The following is a 15,923-nucleotide window of genomic DNA, read 5'->3' on the forward strand; positions in this document are numbered from 1 at the left end:
GGGTGATGTGGGGCTGGATTGCTAACTGACACAAACGAAGCTTCATGTGCTGTGCAGTCCTGAGGGGCTGTGCTGTGCACACAGTGTCTTGGAGGGCTGTCTGTGCACATGCTGTCCTGAGGGGCTGTGCATGCGTTGTCCTGGAGGCTGAGGGATCCCAATGTCCTGAGGGGCTGTGTACGCTGTGTCCTGGGGGGGGTGCATGCAGTGACCTGGGTCCCTGGGGGGCTGTGCACGTGATGACCTGGGGCCCTGTGCATCCAGTGTCCTGGGGGGCTGTGCATTAGTGATCCCCTTGGCTGCCTGTGCACGTAGTGTTCTGGTGGGCTGTGCTCACATTGTTTCAGGGGTCTGTGGCTTTGCTCATGGAATCCAGATGGGGTGGGAGGGCTGTGCTCCGTGTCCCAGGGTTGCACTCATGGTGACCTGGGGGCTGGGCACACAGGGTCCTGGGGGGCTTTGCAAGCAGGGTCCTGGGGGGCTGTGTTTAGGCTCGAGGGTAAGTCCTGCATGACTGCTTTTCCGAGAACTCCCAATTGCTGTGGAGGGCTGCAGCGCCAGGGGGGTCCCCCGGGAATGAGATGCGAGCTGCTGAAGGGAACAGCAACAGCCTCAGTGCTTGGCTGGGCTCCCCCTCAGAGGAACGGGTGAAAGCCTGCCCAGTGCCCAGTGAGAATCTATTGGGTGACTGGGCAGTTAGGGGGGTGTTGCAGGGGCCTGAGGGTCCAGGCGGGCATGGCAACCACAGGGTGATGAGATCTTTGGGCTAGGGGGGCAGTTTCTGCAAACCTGGTGGGGGCCAGAGGGCTGTTGCAGAGGAGAGAAAGGCTCTTGTTTTCATATTGCCCGAATCTTTAATTTTGACAACCAGGACCACTGGTAAGACCTGCCCATGCCTCTTTTAACTCACATGTGACGCCTCTCAACTCACACGCCTTGGGGGGTGTCACTTTGTAAATTAATCAGTTTACTCACCCGCCGGCCGCCACCCCCACACTTCAATGGGTTGTCATGTCAAAGTGCAGATAAACAAAAATCAGGGGATTTCACCCCCTCCACTCCCCCCCCCCCCCCGGGACAGAAAAGGCTTAACAGCTGGGACACTTGCCTAAAGAGCATATTCCAAAATGCACCCATCCACATATGTGTATAAATAGAATAAAATGCACCCATCTACATATGTGTAAATGAATAAAATGCACCCATCCCATGTTCAATACTCGCAACTTCCCCGAGACATGAGGGTCACCCGGCCACGGCCACCCCAGTCGGACTCAAACACAAAGGGGTCACAGTAATGTTGGCATAGTTTGATAGCTCAGCCCCAAGGAATTACGTTTTAAATTTAAACATAAGTCTAGTAAGGAGCCAGTATTATCAATCGTGGGTGAGTAACATAGATCGTTTGAGTCAGAATGTATAGGTGGTTCCGTAGTGGGAGGTTGTTCCGGCACCAATACGGTTGCCGAAGGAGGGGGCGTAGCTTTTGTCAAAAAGCCAGTGATTTTAGGCTGTTGTTCCCTGGTTGTATCAAGGTTTCCAAATATGTCCCTTTTATCTTTTTTTCAGACATGGTGCTTCTTTTGACCCATCAGGGTGCCTTCCTGGGCTCTGAGGACGCTTACCTGTATTGACAGGTCCACAACGAAGACCATATGTACGTTGTCAGACACATTTCACGATTCCAACTGCCACAAAAATAACAATAGCTCTGATGAGTATGAGACAAACTTGCCATTTTCTAGCGGTAAAATACTGGTGGATGAAGCTCAAAGAAGACAGGGACTGAAGGGCAAGAAAGGAATTGCAACCCAAGTCCAAGCTGGGCCTCAATAATAATAAGAAGAAAGGTAGACCTCTTTACACCCACACAACCAATCCCAAGAACAGTCTGTTCACTCCACCAAAAGTGGTTCCAAGAGCATAAACCTAGTGGTCACCACTGCCACCCTCATTAAACGTGTTAAGTAAAACACAGAATGATACTAGTCAGTACCCAGTGTACCAGCTCCAGGTGACAGCCTTTCTATTCCATATTAGAAAGAGTAGTGTATGAGCGGGAAGCAGATGGCAGATAACAAACCGATACAAACCGGTAAGCTGCCACCATCAACAAGGTCCCCCCCTCCTCCCACCGGGTGCTTTATATGACCACACTCACCACATGCTAACCGATCACGGCCACAGTGCACTCACCGCTCAGACCTAGCAGGACTCCACCAGGGACAAAGACCACGCTGCCGCCCGTGCCCCGCCCGGTCCAGGGCCTTGGTGCCTGAGCTGAACTGCCTCAATCACTTTAGGCTACCTTCCGTGGGGCCGCTCGCCACAGCCACTGCGGCCATGCTGATGACAAAAATAGGTGCGCAGCGGGAGCGGCCCCATGGAAGGTAAGATTTTAAAAGAAAAAACGTATATTTGGGTGGCTGGTCCCATCACGTTTGAAGTGATGGGCCCCAGCCACCACTCAAAAATACTTATTTCTTTTAAAACCTACCTTCCGTGGGGCGAGCCCTGGCCACTGGCCCCACGGAAGGTCAGGTTTTAAAAGAAAAAAGTTAAAAATGTACTAATTTGGGCACAAATAAATCCACGGGCCTGTGCCGCGGCAGAGACATCCAACTCAGTATGGGCCGCGGCAGCCCTGCCTGGTGGTCGCAGAAATGGGCCTGGGCGTGGCACTCCGGTCAGCAGTACACAGGTCACACAGACAGAAGCCCAGGTGCGGATGGGCCCCTGTTGGGGTCCTGACTCTTGGCAAGTCAGGATACCACCAGGGGACCGCACCGCCGCCCGGGCCCCGACCTGGCCCTTCCTTGCCTGTTCACTGGGACAGGCTCAGGGCAGTCTGCTGTTTTTGGTCCAGACTTACCTGCTTTGCTGACTGGGACTTGGTCTTCTCTCCTGTCGGGGCACCCGAGTGGGCAGTGGGGAGGCGCCCACTGGCATGCACAAATGAAAAAGCAGGCAAAGGGGGCCCCAGGAAACAACCTGGCCGCACCACGCTGTGCAGCAGTGCAGGCTCTCTCTCTCACACGCTACGCCTAGACACCTTCACTTCACAGCAACTCGTGAAATGAAGGTGGCGCCGCACTGCCTCTTGTAACAACAACATGTCGCCATGTAATTTCACTGGCCCAGAAGAACAGCCAATGAAAACTGCACATTCAGTGTTACTATACAGAACGTATCAAATTCTGGATAGTAGCAACAGAATGGCAGTTTTCATTGGCTGTCTGTAACTTGTTATTCATTGCTATTGCTGGCCCCTCCCAGGCCCAGCCAGCCATGGCCTGCACCTCCAAGCCCGAGAGATCACAATGACGAACAAACCCAATGATCTATAATGAAGCAAAGTGAAGTGGAAGAACAAATAAAGCAATTGCACGTACGCTGTCCCCCCATGATTAGTTCCGGTGCCCAATAAAGAGTGCTGTTGTTGGGCACCGGCAACCACCCCCACAAATTAAGCACTGGTGTTGACCTCTGCAGACTGCCATTTACTGTCTTTTTTGCCCACGCAGTGTCACCGTTCCTGGCTAATACCCCTTCCTCACCTGATGCTTCTTCTGTGGAAAGCCGCTCTTCGTCTGATGGAATCGTGGATCCCTTCTTTTTCGATTGTCTTCCTCTCTTTGTAGAGATATGGCCGACCCCGGGCGGTAGCCACTATGCCCGCTGAATAAACATCCAAGGCAAGAGGCTAACCTCCCAGGAGACGCCAATGGTGAAGGGAAAAAGCTGGTGGCACAAAAAACCCTTCTTGATGGAACCCAGTTTTCTTCAGCTTACTTGGATCCAGCAGGAGTTACTATATTTGAGACCAGGAACATCCAATGTGGAGGCAAGTAAGATAGAAGAAGGAGCTCTATGAGAAGGATCTCATGAGAGAAGAGAAGGATGGGTCCGGTAGATCTTGCAATTGAACAAAGAGTGCATGAACTAAACGGAAGAGCTGTAAAGTATGAGCCAAAAGAACCCCTAAGAAACAGCGGTTCCAGGAATGAAGGTATTTGTATTCTGACAGCCGAGGAATACAACCTGTGGTTCAGACTCGGAGGAGGAAGCAGCTGCAGAGATATTGTAAGCGGTGGAGCCGCATGAACACACAACCAGAGGATCTGTAGTGAAGGTGAAAGCGGCTACAGGAAATGCTGCAACCGGAGGAACCGCAAAACGGAAACAACAATGCCAAAGCACGGCAGAGTTGGAAATCCGGAGGGAAGGCAGCCTTGCTCCGCGAGGAAGAGCCGTGGAAGAAACACACCCAGCCGGTAATGGAAGTAGCTAGGGGAAGGTAATGGCAGCGTGCAACGTGGAGGAGCCGCAAGGAAAACGGAGGGCACTGCACGGGAATGCAGAGAACAAACCCGAGGAAAGGCGCGGAGCGCCAGAGGCAGAAATCAGAATGCCGTAGTATTCCATTGGAAAGAAAAGAGCTGGGATAGCAAGGGTGATAGCAAAGCACATTAAACAGCGTGCGTACCTGGAGGAAATCGATACAAAGGTTGCAACGTGCCGAGAAGGGGGCGGAGCCTGCCTTTGAAGCCGGCATGAGGAAAAAGACTGAAACGGGTATTCACGTGGAGCAGGAACGGATTGGCACGGTCAATGGAGGAACTTCCATCTCATTCACACACTCCATTTGCGAAGGCCGGTGGCAGGACAGCCTCTCCTTGTTTTTTCTCTGGCCGTTCCTCCTGTCTTTCCTCTTCCTCTTGAGTTCTTGTTTGGCCTGTTGTCCGTGCACAACAGGTACATTTCGTCTAAAAAACATTATTTTACTGCTAATTCATCATTGTCACATGTTGAAATGTCAGATTCTGAGGTGGAGTACTGCTTGTTTATGGGAACACTCCCTGACGGTCCAGTAACTGGACTTTTCTTAGTCTGAGTTCTCAAGAAATCGAATAGCCAGGCAAACGTATAGATTATATGCCTGTTTCATAATCTTCTTTGTCGCGTAGTAACTTGCATAGTTTTAGTTGTTTAACTTGTTCTTCATGGGTTTTAAAATGTGCTTCCATGACTTTTTACGCAAGTTGTTACCCTCTTCAGTTTGTGGTAGGAAATTTGATATCACTCCAATTTCTTCAATTTTGGCCAATTATATCTCCCAGTCTGGTTTGGCATATTTAATATCCTAAAAAAAGATATCGAACAGACATTCGTGCCATCTCCCCCATTCTTCCAACATCATAGGGTCCTGTTTGTCGAAAGAGGGGATACCAACATTCTTGACCCCCTTGGGATGCGTCTGACATCAATATAATTTTGTAGGTAGTGTTCCTCCCACCATTTACTGACTTCTTCTGGCATCTTTCCAGTTCTCTCAACAGTTAAATCTCATTTGTTGCCCTTCCTGTCACATTGGTTTCAGTTGTACTTGATTTCCTACCATAAGTTTGACTTTCATTAAAAAGCGTTGGGCTGGGCAGCTGCTGGAAACGTTGCCACTGCGTGCTCAGTAGATTAGTGCTGGGAGCAGAATCAGCATTGAGTGTTCCAATGCGAAAACTATGAAAAGACACACAACGTGTAGAACACGTAGTAGGTGCACTGCTCCACCTCACTGTTGCACAAAGTCAAAGGAAACCAATCCTTGAGGCAGCATGCAATCCTTTTATTGTGGATCCCTCAGCAGGCACATAAGCCAATAATTACGCGTTTCACAACTGCTTGATCACAAAAAACAAACAATGTACAACAAATCTTTAAGCATACACAAGATATCTATGGTTACGCTAGCTAGACAGGCATAATAACCCTTTCTCTGCGTTGATTGAATTTGTGATTAACACTGGAGGCATACAAAAACTGTCAGCCATATTGGTATATCCAGGCAAAATATAGTAATGAGCTGATGTGGACCTTACATTTTCCAGGTACCTGACTCTGCTCATATCGGTTAAATACATTAACATTACAGTATGGTTACAGTGACACACATTTCCCATTTAGTGAACATTATACAAATCTATGGAAATACATAAAAACCGACTCAAAAAGCCAATTGTAATTCAATGGTACTTCAACATCAGAATAGAATTGTGTCCATATGTTGCACATAAACAGATAGACAGGGTGGATTTAAGATACTAGATGTTTTCGGGGTTTGTACTAAGTGCATAGTGCTTAGCCTCCCAGTCATGGACCAACTTCAGGTGCTTCGTGCCCACTCAAGAGCATCTCATAAAGTGCAATAAGTATTCCCTGAATGAGATATAAAATATATATACATGGAAAGAAATTAACTTGGTGGTGATAATTCCATTAAGAAATCTGAGTTTTACACTGTGAACTCCAAGTCTCATAATTCCCAAAGTACTGGGATGAAGAAGAGGGCTGTTGTCGTGACCCTTGCCCCTGGCCCTCACTTGCAAATCAGCCTTCCAGTTAGGGCCAGGTCAAAGGCCTTAAAACCTCATCCAAGACTCTCTTGGAGTCAGTCCTGGCGCCTTTGGCGCCAGGCTCATAACCATCATGAAGATCAACATTAGAATGGGACTATTTACTTGGGACTATTTTACTTGTGGGGGGGGTCAGGGGTGGTTCAGCCAACATGGAGGCACACACATAGCTCAGTTACAAGGAACTGAGCTATGCGATCTAGTCTTTTGGGTGTGGCAGGCCTGGGACTACTTTACCTGGACTACTTTGGGTGTGGCAGGCCTGGGACTATTTTACCTGGACTACTTTACCTAAGACTATTTAAACCACACCCAAACAGCAGAACATTCTTTGCGTTATTCTGCTCTGGGCAGCGTAACGTCCACCGTGTCCAGTTCTTTGATGCCAGCTTGCCTGAAACCAAGGACCTGCAGAGAGAGAAGGAACACTACAAAACTTACCTGGAACAGTAGCCTGTCTTCAATCCATCGCTGACTTCAGTTCCACTCACCTGAAGGTACGAACTCCATCATCCGGCACCACATGCATCATGGAATACCATAATCTGGAAAGAGGAGAAAGAAAGACGGCATTAGTAAGCGTTTACTCACGTTTCCTCCCAAATGAAGAAAGCCACATAATTCTTACCTGGGTAGTCATCTCCTGGTCAGTATCATTGCTGGAACATTACGGCACTTGGCGAGGAACATCGCAACCTACAAGGAGAGAAAAGACACAGGTTGGCAATATAAAAGGCAAAACAGCATTGCGCATCGCGCATTACTCACCGGACAGCATCGCGCACACCGCGCTTTCACCTACTGGCCCATGCTCATCTTCAAACTGCATGACAACACCAAAATACCTTTCCATACCTAAAATGAAAGAAGCAAGACATTATTATTCGAACTAAGAGGAACATAAGAACTGCATATAATGACTGTAAAGCAGCAAACCTACGGAGTCACAGCAGGCCTGGATTCCCACAGGGGGATTGCACTAGTGAAGTAACTTGGTCGCTGCTCGCCCCCCACATCTACACGCCCCTGCCACGAGGAGCAGGATGGAGAATCCACCTTTCACAATATTAAGGTGAGGAGAAGGCCCAAGGGGGAGGAAGGAGTTGAGGCCAAGGGAGGTGGTAAAACATAAAGACAATCTGGTATTGAATCTAGCTCTCCTATATTGCAGACCCATCTTTAACCAGAGGCCTTACCAAGGGACCGGGAGAGGGTTCGAGGTTGCAAATCATCCAACCAGGGCTGGGTGGCATCCCCGTGGATACCAGGTGAGCGTAACAGCTGTAGAGGCACAAGACTGCAAGTTGTAGCCTATTGGTGGTAACGACCCACACCTGAGGAAGACTGGGAGGCATAAAAGGCCCCCTCCGGTGCAGGCCATGAGGAAGAGCAGTAGCAGAGGGTGGGTAGTTGTGGCAGCAGGAGCAGAACTTGGATGAGAGCAGAGACGCCGGGTCCACTGTTGTGTGTAGGACAGATGCCGGTCCTGAGAGGTTCTTATGCTCGAGACCTTGATTGCAGAGGTTGCATTGCGGGAAGAGTTGGGATTGACGACTTTCCCCCTCAGGATCACACCTGCAGCGGAAAGTGCACCATTTGAGAGGTTTCCCCATTGTCAGCTGAGCGCCGGTGGCAGGCGAGCACAGGAGAGCTGTGGGAGCCAGAAGAGCAGCCGAGTAAGCGAGCAGAGGACCTGAAGGCAGTGAGGCGAATGGCCGCGATCGGTAAACGCCCACTGGCCAAGTCCACGGTCCTTAACCTCAGAAATGATAAAGACAAAGTGAAGTTGAAGAAGAGGAACGTTTTTGAATACTGAACTAATGTAAATCAGGCTACTTCTTCTGTTGCAAACCAAGCTGGTTTGAAAAGGAGCGGATGGCAGAACAAGAACCTAATTATCAGACCAGTAAAGCATTTTGGGAAGAAGATGCTGTGTCTGTTAGTGAAATTGTTGGACTTTCTATACCAGCACTTCCGCTCAAATACCTGCTGGGTGATATTGGCAAGACATCCATAAAGATCCGCCGCTTTGTGGCTGTGGCAGCTGCGGTGGCGAAAAGGAATATCCTTCGGGCCTGGAAAGCTAGAAATGCCCCAAATCACAAGACCTGGCTCAGGGACTTAGTGTATGTTTAAGAGTTCGAGGAGCTATATGTCCGCTCCATGCCTGCGATTAGTAGACCTAAAGACATTTGGGCCCTGCTACGGAACCATCTATCGGACACTCGTAACAATGTTGATGTGACCAACTCTGTAGATCTTCATGGGTCTGCCCGATGAACATGTTTATAAAACTCGTATTGTAAGTGTTGTGCCCCTTATATTGGGTCACTGAAAAAGGCAATGATAAGAACTTATTTACACGCCTATTGTCTATCATATCCACTGTGCTTGTTATTTAATTTGTTATGGGGGGGGGGAGATAAGTTTATGGGGAATCGATAGTTTTTTCTTTTTCTTGCGAATTGCCAGGGCTCTTAATTTATCTTATTCATGGAAGGTGCTGAAGGACTGTCGGGTGGGTTGTTAAGAAGGAAAGCCTCAGTTAGTCCATTTAAGTCTGACCCGCATAAATAGGTTATGATTTTTGCTGTACGACCTTTGCTCATTCCTGCTTTTTCTTTTGGCACTTGATATTCAGTTGGTTTAAAATTTCAATAAAAAGATGTGCACAAAAAAAAACTTATCAGACCAGAAGGGTGCAAGTATAACTGTGTGGACATTTTAAAAGCCATCAGCAAGAGAGGGCAGTAACCCAAGATGATAATACAAACTACTATCAAGTCAATTTATAAAGAACCATTATTGCCCAGCCATAAGAGGCCCCATGTAGAAGATGTCATAAGAGGAAATGGCTTAAATCCACATTACCAAAGCCAAAGAAGTGTGGAAGTGAGACCGAATCATTATCAGCATTTGGTTAGTGCCGAAGTGTGGAAACGGAGAGGCAGGATGGCTGCCCTTGTGATAGAAGGTATTCAGGAGGAGTGGAGCATAACCTGCATTGCGTATGGCAATCACAAGTATGTAATAAATGGCACCAATGTGTTTCTTGTTTCCCAGAAGAAATACTAAAACTTCATTTTGTGAAGCAAGAGACATTGCTAACTTGTTGGAAGACCACCTTTACCACAGAAGTACTTGGAGTTACTAGTCTTTTCTGTCCTGGCAGGAGAGTACACCAGGGCAGAGAATCTTGTAGTAGCCCTGGCAGGTGAGTGGAACAGGTGGACGTTATTGAAGTATTGTAATGTGGGTAAAAGTTTCGAAGAAGAAGGGGCAGAAGAGTTTTTGGGGAATTTACACAGAATCATGACAAATTAATAGCACTCAAGCAAGTGTTGTGTGAACTGCTGCAGAATTATTTAATATTGTTAATATTAATATATGTCAAACAAGTGGTTTTGTGGACTGGTGCTGAAATATCAAAGGCATTTTTGTTGAAACTAAGGAAGTATGGACATATTCTTTAGTGATGGAAAGAAGTTGTTTCAAGATCTTTGCCACAAGTGAAAAGGGGAAAACCTTGTTGAACATTTGTGAACTGTTGGTTGAATTCAAGTTGGAACTTTTTGTTATCAAGTTGGAACCAAAAGAGAAATGTAGTGCAACTTTGTTACAAGACAGGATTTCGGTATGTTTTTGGAACTGTTGAATAGAATCTTGCTTGAATCTGGGTAAGGGGAATTCACCCAGATTTTAAGGAGAAACTGTTTCCTTTAGTTTAATTTAGGCATGGAATAGTGATCCGTTTATCCAACCTTTTTAGTTAATAAACTGTTAGTTCATAAAATGGCATCTTTTTAAAAACCTTCTCAAAGTTGTCTGCCTCAAATGCCTGACCCCTCATAATACTTTTCTAGAGGTTTTCCTTCTCAGTGATTTCCACCTGTAGGTAAAGTACATTGGGGCATCTTGTGGGAGGGCAAGAGATGTTTTTTGAGAGAAGTTGGGAGGGTAAAAGTGGTACCACGTTCTCCAGAAGTGGTTACTACTCTCAATGGGGTCCTCCCTCCCCATGAGACTCTCCTGAGTGGGCACCGTCCCATAGAACCGGTTATTTGGCCGTGTTCGTTCTCAGTAGAAGGGCTCCCAGACCTTTCTGTGCATTTTTGGGAAGTTTGGATTTCACCCCAAGTTACCCAGGGTAATCCAGTCATGGACCCTTTGCTAATTGTGCTTAGAGAGGCACAGCTTCACCTCACTGATGAGGCTTGACTAAGCCGAAACACCTGTCTGGGGTTGCTGTTGGTACTCTTGTTCAGCGGAGAATCGTCTAGCATTTCGGTACTGGACTGCCCTTGTCGGTGGGACAAAGACTGAAATGGATATGTATCCTCTGTGAAAGGTACATGAAGCATGGGTCGCACAGGATAATTGCCACGCAAGGTTTATTGGTAGCACTCGACACGCATGTGGTAATTATACATTAGCTTAATACATTTATCAGTTACCAAATGCTTTGGGGACATGAACTCCACAGTTGTCTGACTGCTCGCTCTCCACCGGTCTCGCTCGCTTCGTTCCATCCGTCGAAATCCCTCGAGCGTTCCACTGATGACGGCGAGACTGTACCATACTACACATACCCTTTCCTTCCCCAGGAACACCTCTCACTTTGATTCAGCATAGTCCATCAAATGTCTAGGTCTTCGGTAGCTCCTGCCAAACCTTGATGTCATGCGTGGTATATCTGTATTATGTGCCAAGAAAAACATACTCCCAGACATGGACCCTCCCCCTGAGGATCCAGCGCCATCACCATTCCTTCCATGCGAAGAGCCAGCACCATCACAATTCCTTCCATGCGAAGATGCAGCGCCATCATCGCCCTCCTCCGTCAACACCATTACCCTCTCATTGTTCCACACTCTGCCATCCCTGGTTCTCACAGCATGCCGAAACACTTCCACCACCACAATGGATTTCGACCACTGACCACCATCTTGTCTCAACACAACCGGTACCTTGCTTCTGACCCAGCAACCAACATATGGCACTTTGCTCTCCTGAATCTCATTATCCTGCTGCAACTTGTTGGTCACCTGCTTCTGCCATATGTTGCTCTCTACTCCATCCACCTCCACCTTTCTGCCAGCCATCGCACTCATCCACCCTGGGAACAATTTTGTGTTGGCCTTCCTCCCCTTGCTCAGTTCAGAGGGAGAGACCCCTTTAGTGCTGTGCGGTGTAAATCTATGAGCTACCACAGTCTCTCTCACCACTGCCTTCCAATCTCTCCCGTTAGACCACGCCCATCTATTGGCATCCTTAATTACTCTATTGTGCCTCTCCACAATCCAATGGCGCTGACCTTATCGACAATAGACCTTACCTCAAAGTACTTCTCCATTTCTTTAGCCTTAAACTGAGACCCATTGTCTGTCAATACCTCCCCTGGATATCCTTCACGTTCACACAATTCTTCCACAAATTCAATCACTTTCCGAGTTGTTACGTGAGAGGTCATCACCAGATCCACACATCTAGTTAACATGTCGATAACGACAATGCAATACATTGGATTTCCATCACTCCACACCGGCCTCAACACATCAATGGCTATTTTTTTCCACGGCCCCTCAGGTATATCTCCAAGTACCATGCGATATTTTGCCCATACACACACTTTATCACTGACGTTCCTCTCCACCTACAGCTCACCCGCTGGCCACCAATATGTTTTCCTTATCCTGCGTTTCATCTTCACTATTCCTTGGTGCGCCTTGTGACCAAGATGTATGATGTTCTCTCTGAGTCCCTCAGGGGGCACCAGCTTGTCACCTCTCATGAGACCTCCATCTTGGACATACAATTCATCTGACGCTCCAGAAAGCACCTGCTCCTGCCTCCTGCATTTCAACTTTGTGCCACTTGCCATCCTCCATATTCTTAATGACCATCAATAATGTAGTATCCTTCAACAATACTTCATCCCATTCCTGCTTTGATACAGCTGCCTCAGACAACTCACAGATCACTTCATGTTCATCCACTTCCTCACTAAGGTCACTATGATTGGTCAACCTTGACAGGCAGTCTTCCGTGTAATTCTTCACACCTGGAATGTATAATATTGTAAAGTCAAATTCCTGTACTCTGGACACCCACATCCGGATTCTGCTGGGAAATATATCCAGACCTTTCGTAGCAAAGATCTCCACTAACGGCTTGTGATCCGTGTGTATTTTGAATTTGACACCCCAGACGAAGGTCCCGAACTTCTCGGTGGCCCATCTGATGGCTAATGCCTCTTTCTCAATTGTCGCATACACCTTTTTCGCGCCTTTGATGTCATGATTCCTGCCCCTCATATCCCCAGCCCTCCAAGATGTCCGGCTGGAGCCAGGCCACGATCACCTACATGGCCCTCAAGGGCCTCTCCATCCCTCCAAAGACCCACTTGGAGTCAGACTTGGTGCTTGTGGCACCATACTCACTCACTCCCATAGGATAACATTGAGGATTGGACTTGTAGTGCTTTGATGGGGACAAGATGGATGCCCCCACATATTTCGGTTTCCAGAACTGCATGTGCAGTCTAGTCTTTTGGGTGTGGTTCAGCCCAGAGACACCTGGGATACCCAGAGACTATTTAAGCCACGCCCATCCTGAGAAACATGCTTTGTGTTTTCTGCACCTGCAGCGTGACACTCAGTGTGTTCATATCAGTCTCCAGTAGGCCTGCATCTTTCTTCTGCGCTCAGCTCCTGCAAGAACAAGAACACTGTTAGGAACAGCCTTACCTTGCGGCGCTTCTGCCCATCATTCATCTCTTCTTCTGTTCTGCGGGCATCTTCGGCGGTGTCATTCCCATCCCGGCATGCTGCTTCCTAAAGAAAAGGGAAAAGAACAGAAAAAAGGCATTAGTAAGCATTCAGCAAATCTTCGCTTATTTTTAAAGACTGTACGAGCTTCAAACGCTTACCTGAATTCCAGCCGCTCTGGGGGAACTCTGTCTCCGCAACTTCTCATCCATCTGCAAGAGGGAAAAGACACTCCAGGTTAGCGTGGAAACATCTAGAGGCGCCTCATACCGCGCTTACTCACCGCATTTCTTCATCATAACCGGCATCCACGCTGAAAACGTTGCGGCACCTAAAAGACACAGAAAAATAACTCCGTTCAATACAAATACGAAAGGGTCGCATCGCGCACTCGCTCCCCTTCAGCACTACTCATCTCAGCAGCACGTCGCCATCCCCGGACGCCGGCCATCATCTAAGGAAGGAAAGGAACGAAGTTGGAGAACTGTTCAAAAGACTCATTATACTTACTTGTCGGACTCTTGCCAGTGAAGTAACTAGGCAGCAACGAGCCCGCATCAATCAACGCGCCCCTGCGCTGAAAGCAGGACAGAGAGCACACTTTCCAAAAAAACAAGGTGAGCTGTGGATCAAAGGGAAGGGTTGGGCCCCGGGGAAAAAGGGGTTCAAGCACACAGAGACAATAGGGAGTTAAACTCTACCAATCCTGTGTTTCAGGCCCAGTCTCCAGTCGAGTAATCTCCAGGGAAGGGTTTGAGGTCGTAAGAGGTCAGAACAGGCAGAGTGACGTCCCCGTGGATACCAGGTGAGCGTTACATTTGAGTAAGCGGGAGGCAAATGTTATGACGTTCTCTCTCCCTCCATGGAATTGTAGCAAGGTCACTCCTAGGGCCACATTACTGGCCTCCGTGGTGATCACTGTCCGTCTCCCCCTTACATAATTCTGCAAGGTCGGTGCTGTAGCCAAAGCTTCTTTTATATATCTGAATTCACTTTCACACTCTCCGTCCCACGTGAATTTCTTGTTCATCTTCAACATGCTTCTCCAAAATCGCTGTGTGGTCAGCAAAACCTCAAATTAATTTAGCATAGGCGTCGCCATGTGTCTTATTGAGTGTGCCCGGTCTTTTTTTGGCAAAATCCCTTCTCTGCAAATCACATGTCCCAAATATTCAATTTCTTTCCGGTTGATTTTTTTTTATTTTTGAGTACCATTCCTGCTTCATGCAGTTTCCTAAATACTCTCTCCAACCTTCTATTGTGGTGTTCTTCGTTCTCTGCATAAATTAAAATGTCATCCTGAAAGAAAATAACTCCAGTGTCTCCATCCAAAATACGGTACATACTTTTCTGAAACACGGAAGCCGCAGAGATTAGTCTGAACGGCATCCTTCAGTATTGATATAGTCCCTCAGGAGTAATGCACGCTCTCAAATGTCTTGCTTCCTTATGCAATTTCACTTGATGGTAGGCAGCTGTAAGGTCCAGCGGCGAATATTTTCCATGAACCCATTGTCGAGATCAATTCCTGTATGTTGGGTAATGGAATAATGCATTTGTTCAGTTCTCTTAGATCAGTGCACACTCTGACTCTCCCAGAACTCTTCCTGAACATAACTAAGGGAGATACCCATTCAGACCCATTCATACTTTCAATGATCCCTTGCTCTTCTAGTTTCTTTAGTTCCATCTTTACTTCTTCTCTAGGTGCTAACTGTACATTGCAAAATGTTTGTGCAACTGGCTTGGCATCTCGTTTGAGTAATATGCAATGAGTGAAGCCTTTCACACATCCTATGGCATCATGCTTAAATATTTCTGCACGTATCCTCTCTGTATTTACTTCTGAACCTCTGACTAAGAAAACAGATAACATAGCATTCGTATCTAGTCGAACCTTCAATAACCTCTGATGAGCCAAACTGAGAAGGTAGGAGCCTCCATTTTTTTAAACATATATGCAACCTTCAGCTTGCCTCTCCTTGAACATTAAATTGCACTGAACCACCCAATTAGCTCAATCCTGGCACACCCATAAGCTTTCGGTCTGATTTCTACTTCATACAGAAATTCCAGTCCACAACTTTTCCATACTCTCTCTGGAATGAGAGTATATCTTGCTCCTGAATCCACCATCAATACTATAGGATGCCCATTGACCATGATTGTCGTTCTTGGGCTGTTGACTACTTCACCTAAAACCAGGGAAACGCTTCCCCCTCGTCACTGTCTCCATTTCCGCTCCAATTCGTGCCTACATTCCTGCTCTTGCAGCATTTGGCAAGATGTCCTCTTCCATTGCAATTCCGGCAGATAATTCTCAAAGCTGGACAGACTGGACTGCTTGCCCAATGTGACAAACTATCACATTTTTAACATGTCATGAGAATGGCCCGTCCTCTTCCTCACTGTGCCCATCTGCCACGGCTTTGGTAATCAAAATCTTGTCACCTGTTTCTGTCCCTCTCGGATATCTTTTTTTCCTCACTGTTGAATCTCCCTTCATACTTCGTTCGCATTTTTATAGTTGCTGGCACCTCTTATCCTGTCTTGGTTGCCTACAGTGGCTATTGCTTCCTCAGCACCTGGCTGTATGGTATTCACAGCTGCTTTCACTGAAATATCCTTAACTCTGCCCTACAGTGTTTTTTTTTTTTAACCAAGTTTATTTATTCAAAAATCATCATGTAAAGATACTGTATTGGCCCAAGATTCAAGTAATTTGAACACATATCATTTGATAAGG

General features: G+C 47.2%; 1 protein-coding gene across 5 annotated transcripts in view; it reads left to right on the plus strand.

The window, feature by feature from the left end:
• Window positions 1–15,923, plus strand: part of ZMYND8 (zinc finger MYND-type containing 8) — a 1,749,249-nt gene that overhangs the window by 48,789 nt on the left and 1,684,537 nt on the right. The window lies entirely within an intron of this gene.

This window comes from Ambystoma mexicanum, chromosome 3p (assembly GCF_040938575.1).
Source record: "Ambystoma mexicanum isolate Mex_15411 chromosome 3p, UKY_AmexF1_1, whole genome shotgun sequence".
NCBI lineage: Eukaryota > Metazoa > Chordata > Amphibia > Caudata > Ambystomatidae > Ambystoma > Ambystoma mexicanum.